A 6566-nucleotide genomic window follows, 5' to 3' on the forward strand; every position below is an offset into this window, starting at 1 on the left:
CATACTGAGAGCTACTGAATTGTGCACTTCAAATAGATGAATCATATGGCATATGAATTATGTCTCCATAAAACTGTTATTAGAATAATAGCTCAGTTATAACTCTCCACCCCTAAAGTATGGGCTGGGAATAGTGACTTCCTTCCAAAAAGGACAGTGTAGAAAGAGGGGGAAAAGAGTCACTTCATAGTGGAGAAACCCAACAAACACTACCTGTCGCCTGGGATCGGGGTTGACATGATACGGTGAGAATGGCAAAAGGTAAACCTCTATGGTCTGCTCCCCCAACTCCATAGTCTGAGGCTAAACAGGAGAAAAACATCAAACAAATACCAACCGAGGGACCTTGTACAGAACACCCGATCAGCACTCCTCGAAACTGTCAAAGTCACTGCAAACAAGGAAAGCGTGAGACACTGTGACAGTCAAGCGAAGGCCAGGGAGGCGTGACGGCTAAACGTAACACGGCGTCCTGGATGGGACACTGAGGCAGAGAGATCCGGTAAAAACTAAGGGAATGTGAACAAAGCATGAACTTGGACAATCATGTATGTAATACTGGCCCTTTACCTGTGGCAAAGGCACCGTGCTCGTGGATAATGTTCATATCAAAGGACACTGGGTGTTACCTAACTTCCCCTTGGCTCAGTTTCTTCTCGAAAGCGAGAATAATCATAGTACCCACATTACTGGTTGGGGGGAATTTCAGCCGTTTTACACACAATGCTTGAATGCATGCATGTGTGCTAAGTTGCTTCGGTCGTGGCCAGCTCTTTGTGACCCCATGGACTGTAGCCCATCAGGCTCCTCTGTCCATGGGATTCTTCAGGTAAGAATACTGGAAAGGACTGCATGCTCTCCTCCAGGGGATCTTCCCAACTTAGGGCTCGAACCTGTGTCTGTTATGTCTCCTGCCTTGGCAGGTGAATTCTTTACCACTAGCACCAACTGGGAAGCCCTGTGATGCTTGAATAATGCCCAACAAATCGTAAGTGATCAATAAATACTAGCTATTATGATTGCTAAAGTCATTCACACTTTTCTTTCAGATACTTATTTTAAAATGAGAGAAAGGTTAAGAAAAAAAATCGACCTAGTCCAATTAATAAGGCTGACTTTTATAAGGGGCTCAGAAATGCTGCCTTTTACGATGTTTTTTAAGCAAATACATGCCTATTTTGGAGCAAAGTGATCTGGAATGGAATATGTAGGTACGTTTTTCTCTTTAAACCACTTATGTTTCAGATGGAACTGAAAGGAAGTGAAATAATAGATATATATATATATCCAGGGGGAAAATATAAAGTCAAGAGATTGTTTTAAATTCAGAATTTGCGATGGAGAAACAAGTGAGAAACTTACTGGTTGTTCTCACAACCCTCATGCTAGAAATAGGAAAATTATTTTTAATTATAGTTTTTTTTTCACTGTCACTCATCTTTATCCAGTGGCCTTCCACAGGCATAGTAAAATTTCAATGGGAATCTGCACCAGGGATCTCTAAATATAGAAGCAGCAAGGAACTCTAAATACAATTAGTCCCCAAATTAAAAGCACCCAAATGCATGTATATGTAAAAGATCAATCATAAAATACTGAATGCCCAGTTAAATTTCAGATAAACAATACATACTTTTTTAGTATATGTATGTCTCAAATATTACACAGGAATATTATACTCAAATATTATACATATACTAAATAATTATTTGCTTTTATATGAATTTATATTTAACTGAATATCTTTTATTTTTATTTATTTATAGGCAACCCTACCTGAGGATAATTATGCCTTTCAATGTTCATGATAGTTTCTTTCTAAAATTTTCCTAAGGAACTTGGAAAAAAATTAATAGAAGCCCCTTTGAATATCTCATACATTTCCTAACTGGTACTGCTGTAAACTGTACTAAAAATGCTTTCTTCCTATCAAAGATCACTGACCCACAGACACAAAAATTAGAAGTTACCACAGCTGTGTCTTTGGAGAAATAGATATTGTATCAAATCACCAGCTTTCTCATCTAAATTCAGGAAAGAAAATGCTTTAAATAATAGTTTAGAGATTTTTTTTACAAGAAAAAGAGAGAAAACGTGAATGAATGAATGAGAGACAGCGAGAACAGCAGACAGGAGACGGAGGGAGGCATGCAGGCAGATACAGAAAGAGAAAAAAAAACCATGGAAGGCAGAGGAGAGGACAAAATGGGGAGGGAGAAGGAAATAGAGGAAGTGAGGCTTGGGGGCACTGACATACTCGTTTGTGGAGGCGCAGTGAGTGCTGTGCAGAGCCGGCGCAGTGAGTGCTGTGCAGAGCCTCGGTCTTCATGGGACAGCCGGCCGCACCGCAGGGCTCTTTAGGGTACAGTGGTCCGAATAGCTCCGCCACCTTCTCTCTAAGGACTGGGTGCAGTTAAACTGAACACCACGGGAGTAGGTATCCTACCTGCCCTGGTGCCAAAGAATCCTGAGATGACACTTTCGCAAAGGAAGGAAGAGAGGGAGGGAGGAAGGAAAGAAGGAAGGGAGAAAACATTCCCAACTTTCTCTTAAATTCTTTTTTGTTTTTTCCTCCTTAAAAAAAAAAAAAAATGAAGTATAGTTGATTGACCATGTGTTGATTTCTGCTGTACTGAAAGGTGATTCAGTTATACATACATATGCATTATTGTTCGTTTTCTTTTCCACTATGGTTTATCACAGGATACTGAGTATAGTCCCCTGTGCCGTGCATCAGGACATTGTTATTTATGCACCCTGTATGTGATAATTTGCATCTGCTAATAGGCTCTCAACCCACCCCTCTCCAGCCTCTCTCTGTGGCAACCACAAGTCTGCTCTCCATGACGGTGAGTCTGTTTCTGTTTCACAGATAGTTCACTTGTGTCGTGCTTTAGGGTCCAGGTATAAGTGATATCACATGATATCTCTTTAGCTCTTTTTTTTTTTTTTGGTCTACCTCGGCAAAAGAGTCCCCCTGGAGGAGGACATGGCAACACTCCAGTATTCTTCCGTGGAGAATCCCATGGACAGAGGAGCCCGGCGGGCTGCAGTCCATGGGGTCGCAAAGAGTCGGACACAACTGAAGCAACTTAGCACACACACAAGCACACAGCAAAAGATTCTTTAAAAAAAACAAAGGGCACTCTGGAGTTTGACTTGGGAATTAAATTTGCCTCTGTCCTTCTCTGTGTTTCTCTGTCTCATACACACACACACACACACACACACACACACACACACAGACACCCCTACCCCCAGTGATTTCACTTTACATGTATGACCCTGACTCAGTTCAGCTTCCTTTCAGCATCCTTGAACCTGGTTCAAGTGCCAGAATGAGAAAGAGCTGAGTCAGCAGAGATAAAGTATAATTCAAGTAATCCATCTATAAATCATAAAGATTTAGTTGTACATTAAGTTATTACCAGGCCTAAGGAATCAGACTTTGAGAAAAGATTCCAAGCTGCTATAGTCTGGGTCATTCAAAGAATGAAAATTGGTGTAATAGCATTTTACTACCAAGGATAGGATAGGGTGCCTATATCTTTTTAAGGAAATACAGACACGGAAATTTTAGAGGAAAATTTCCTTATGTGTCATGGAAATAAGAAAAGTGTGACCTTAGTTAAAGCACAGACATATCAAAACTCTTTCTTATATGTGCCCTAGTTCTCTAAAGAGAAAGTGACTAATATCAAGAAGCAAGGATGGTGAGAGTCGTCTTTGGGGTTGTTTAATTTAGAAAGAAGGCTGGACAATAGCCAATAAATTTCTTGGCTTTAAATAAGACCCTGATGACATGTTTCATTTTGATTTCTGAGATTAATTAATTATGGGAAAAATCTTAGAATTTATTTAAAGGGTCACATGGGAAAAGTCATACACCAGTAGAGGGGTTTGGTCTGAGATTGAAGAGTTCCAGGACAGGATGACTGGCAAGTGGAAAATTACTAAGAAACAAATTATGGCAAATGTTTTGGTTTTCCAAATTAGAAAAGAGAGATTATTTTTGATACCGCTGTAGAGATCATTAGAACATTTACAAGCTTTTGCGGGGAAAGAACTTGGTATACAAGTTATACCAATGAGAATGGGAAACTTTTCTGAATTCTTCAGCATTGGGTCTCAAGTCCTTAACACAATGCTTGGCACACACACACACACACACACACACACGTGTTTTGTGTGTAATAAAACAATGCATTGCATGATTAAACCTTCAAATGGAAGAGCGCAAATTCAAGAGAAATGTCAGATTCTGACAAATGGAAGATTAATGAAAAGGTTTAACGAAGAAAGAAATCAGATCCTTTTACTACATTGGATATAGTTTTAGCAATTGAGATTCCTCAAGCATTGGCCAAGATTATGGCCAAAAGGCCTGCAAAAATAAGAGCAGCAGAAGCATCAGACTTTAACCACTATAACACATCTGTTGAACTTTAAAACACAAAGGCGATGATTTATTTTAAAACTCTCCTCTATGTCTGAGAAGAGTTTCACATACTTCATTTGCTTTTCAATTTTTGTTGTAAACTATAGACCATTTGAGGGATTTTTCCACATGAAATATATCCTGAAAAACACTTTTTTTTTAAGAAAAAAAAGAAAAATATAAAATCCAACCTAAGATCTCATCTAGAGACCTCAATTTTAGCTGGTCTTCTCTGCAACCGTCTTTCCTCGTTTGTCTGAGGTTTTCTGCAAAGATAATAAAAATATGACCAAGTCACATGTCCAGTCATATACTCCTTCTTTCTCAACTTCCTTCTTTATCTCATGCCTCTCTGGTGCTGGAATTCTTTTACAACTTCTGTTATTTTTAAAAAGCAGTACTAATAGTTCATCCCTAAAAGTGTTATTAATAGTTTGTTCTACATATTACTTTTGTCAAAAAAATCCTTAACTATCATTTAATTTTTTTTTCCACAAAATGTTATCCTTGCTTAATCTGCCTGTAACTCCAGACTTCACAGCTTTCCACATACATTGCTTCACATTTTCCTATGAAAAGATCACTTTTTTTTTTTTAGAATTGCCATTCTAGAAACATTTTTTTTTACAAGAACTTCTGCTGAAACTAAGTTCATCCCTGCCAAAAGCATCTGTGTAGGGAAACAAATTCTCAAATGATATTTTCTGTTTGGTACCATTCGCAGCATTGAGGAAAATAATTAATCAAGTAATTTTTTAAAACTATGTAAATAGCTCTAGTTTGATTCAAAATCATGAAGTTTTCAACTATAGCACTGAGTTACATTCTGCAGTATCTATTCTTCCGTGTGAAAACTGCTCAGCATAATCAAACTCTGAAAAAAAAAATGTTATCACTAATAATTGCTATCCCACAAATTCGATCACATTCATGCCAAGAGTAAAACTTTCACTTCTGTGCAGAGTAGTAAGTGGAAGAGTGGGCTTTAATTCTTTCCCCTAATTTAGGACGACTATTTATTCAGTAGCTACATTTTTTTGGCGCTGCGTGGGGATACAGGTGCGGTTCCTTTCCAGATTCACATTGTCTGGAATGTTCCATGTTTTGATCCAAAATATACTTTATGTTCCACGAATGAGAGGAAGAGCTTGGAGGCCTGGATTATTTTTACAAAAGTAAGTTTGTAACTTGTAAAAAGTGACTTACTTAAGAAAACTCAGTGCTTTACACATTTTATTCACATTTTCTTGATCAACAGAACACTCTTCTCCCTGTTTCTCCATACCTTACTAAATAATAAAGTCACACATGAATTTCTGAAAAGTTCAGGAAACAGCAGGAAAAGAAAAATCACCAGTATACCAAATCCTAGAGATAAGATCTTTTAACAATTTGAGGTATTTGTCTTCAGGTTGTCAGCTGATTTTAAGTTTAACGCAAGTTCTGCGTCTGAATTTTAAATAATACATTGCATGCCCTTCCTTTACAACTTCCTAAGATGGGAAAACAGTTTTATTAGCTACTATCTCTCCTCAAAAAAAAGTCTTGGATTTGCTTATGTGAAATCGGGAGAGAGATTCAGAAATAAAAATATCTGCTGTGACATAATGGAGGGAAGATCACCAAAGGGAGTTAGCCTAAAGACCACGTGTGCAAATTGATGAGCCCTAAATACATCACGCAAAGCTTACAGCGCTTTGACTACCTGCAGGTTGAAGATGCTTAAATAAATTTTACCCTGTGAGCCCCTTTAAATCTTTTCCAGTTGGCATTTTTGTTGTTTGCTTGGGGTTTTTGTTTGTTGTTTTTTCTGAGTGATTATGGGCTTGGAAGTGTTCAGTAATATTAGGTTATAAGAAATGTTCTTTTGGTATCAGTATCCTAGGTTTAAACAATGAGTACTAACTGTTACATATTTTCAAATAACTTTTTGGTCTGAATAAATTATGGCAAATAAATTCTTTCCCTCAAAATACAGTCACCAAGTAAAAGAAATCAAAGTCCAAGATATTTCACCTGATGATGCATTTAGTGTTCCTTAAGCTACTTATTATATCTCAACATTTAACTAATCATTTCTGAAGACAAATATTTACTTCCTTTCAAAATTAAATGAACAAACATGAAG

Source organism: Budorcas taxicolor, chromosome 1 (genome assembly GCF_023091745.1).
Source record: "Budorcas taxicolor isolate Tak-1 chromosome 1, Takin1.1, whole genome shotgun sequence".
In the NCBI taxonomy this organism is placed as follows: Eukaryota; Metazoa; Chordata; class Mammalia; order Artiodactyla; family Bovidae; genus Budorcas; species Budorcas taxicolor.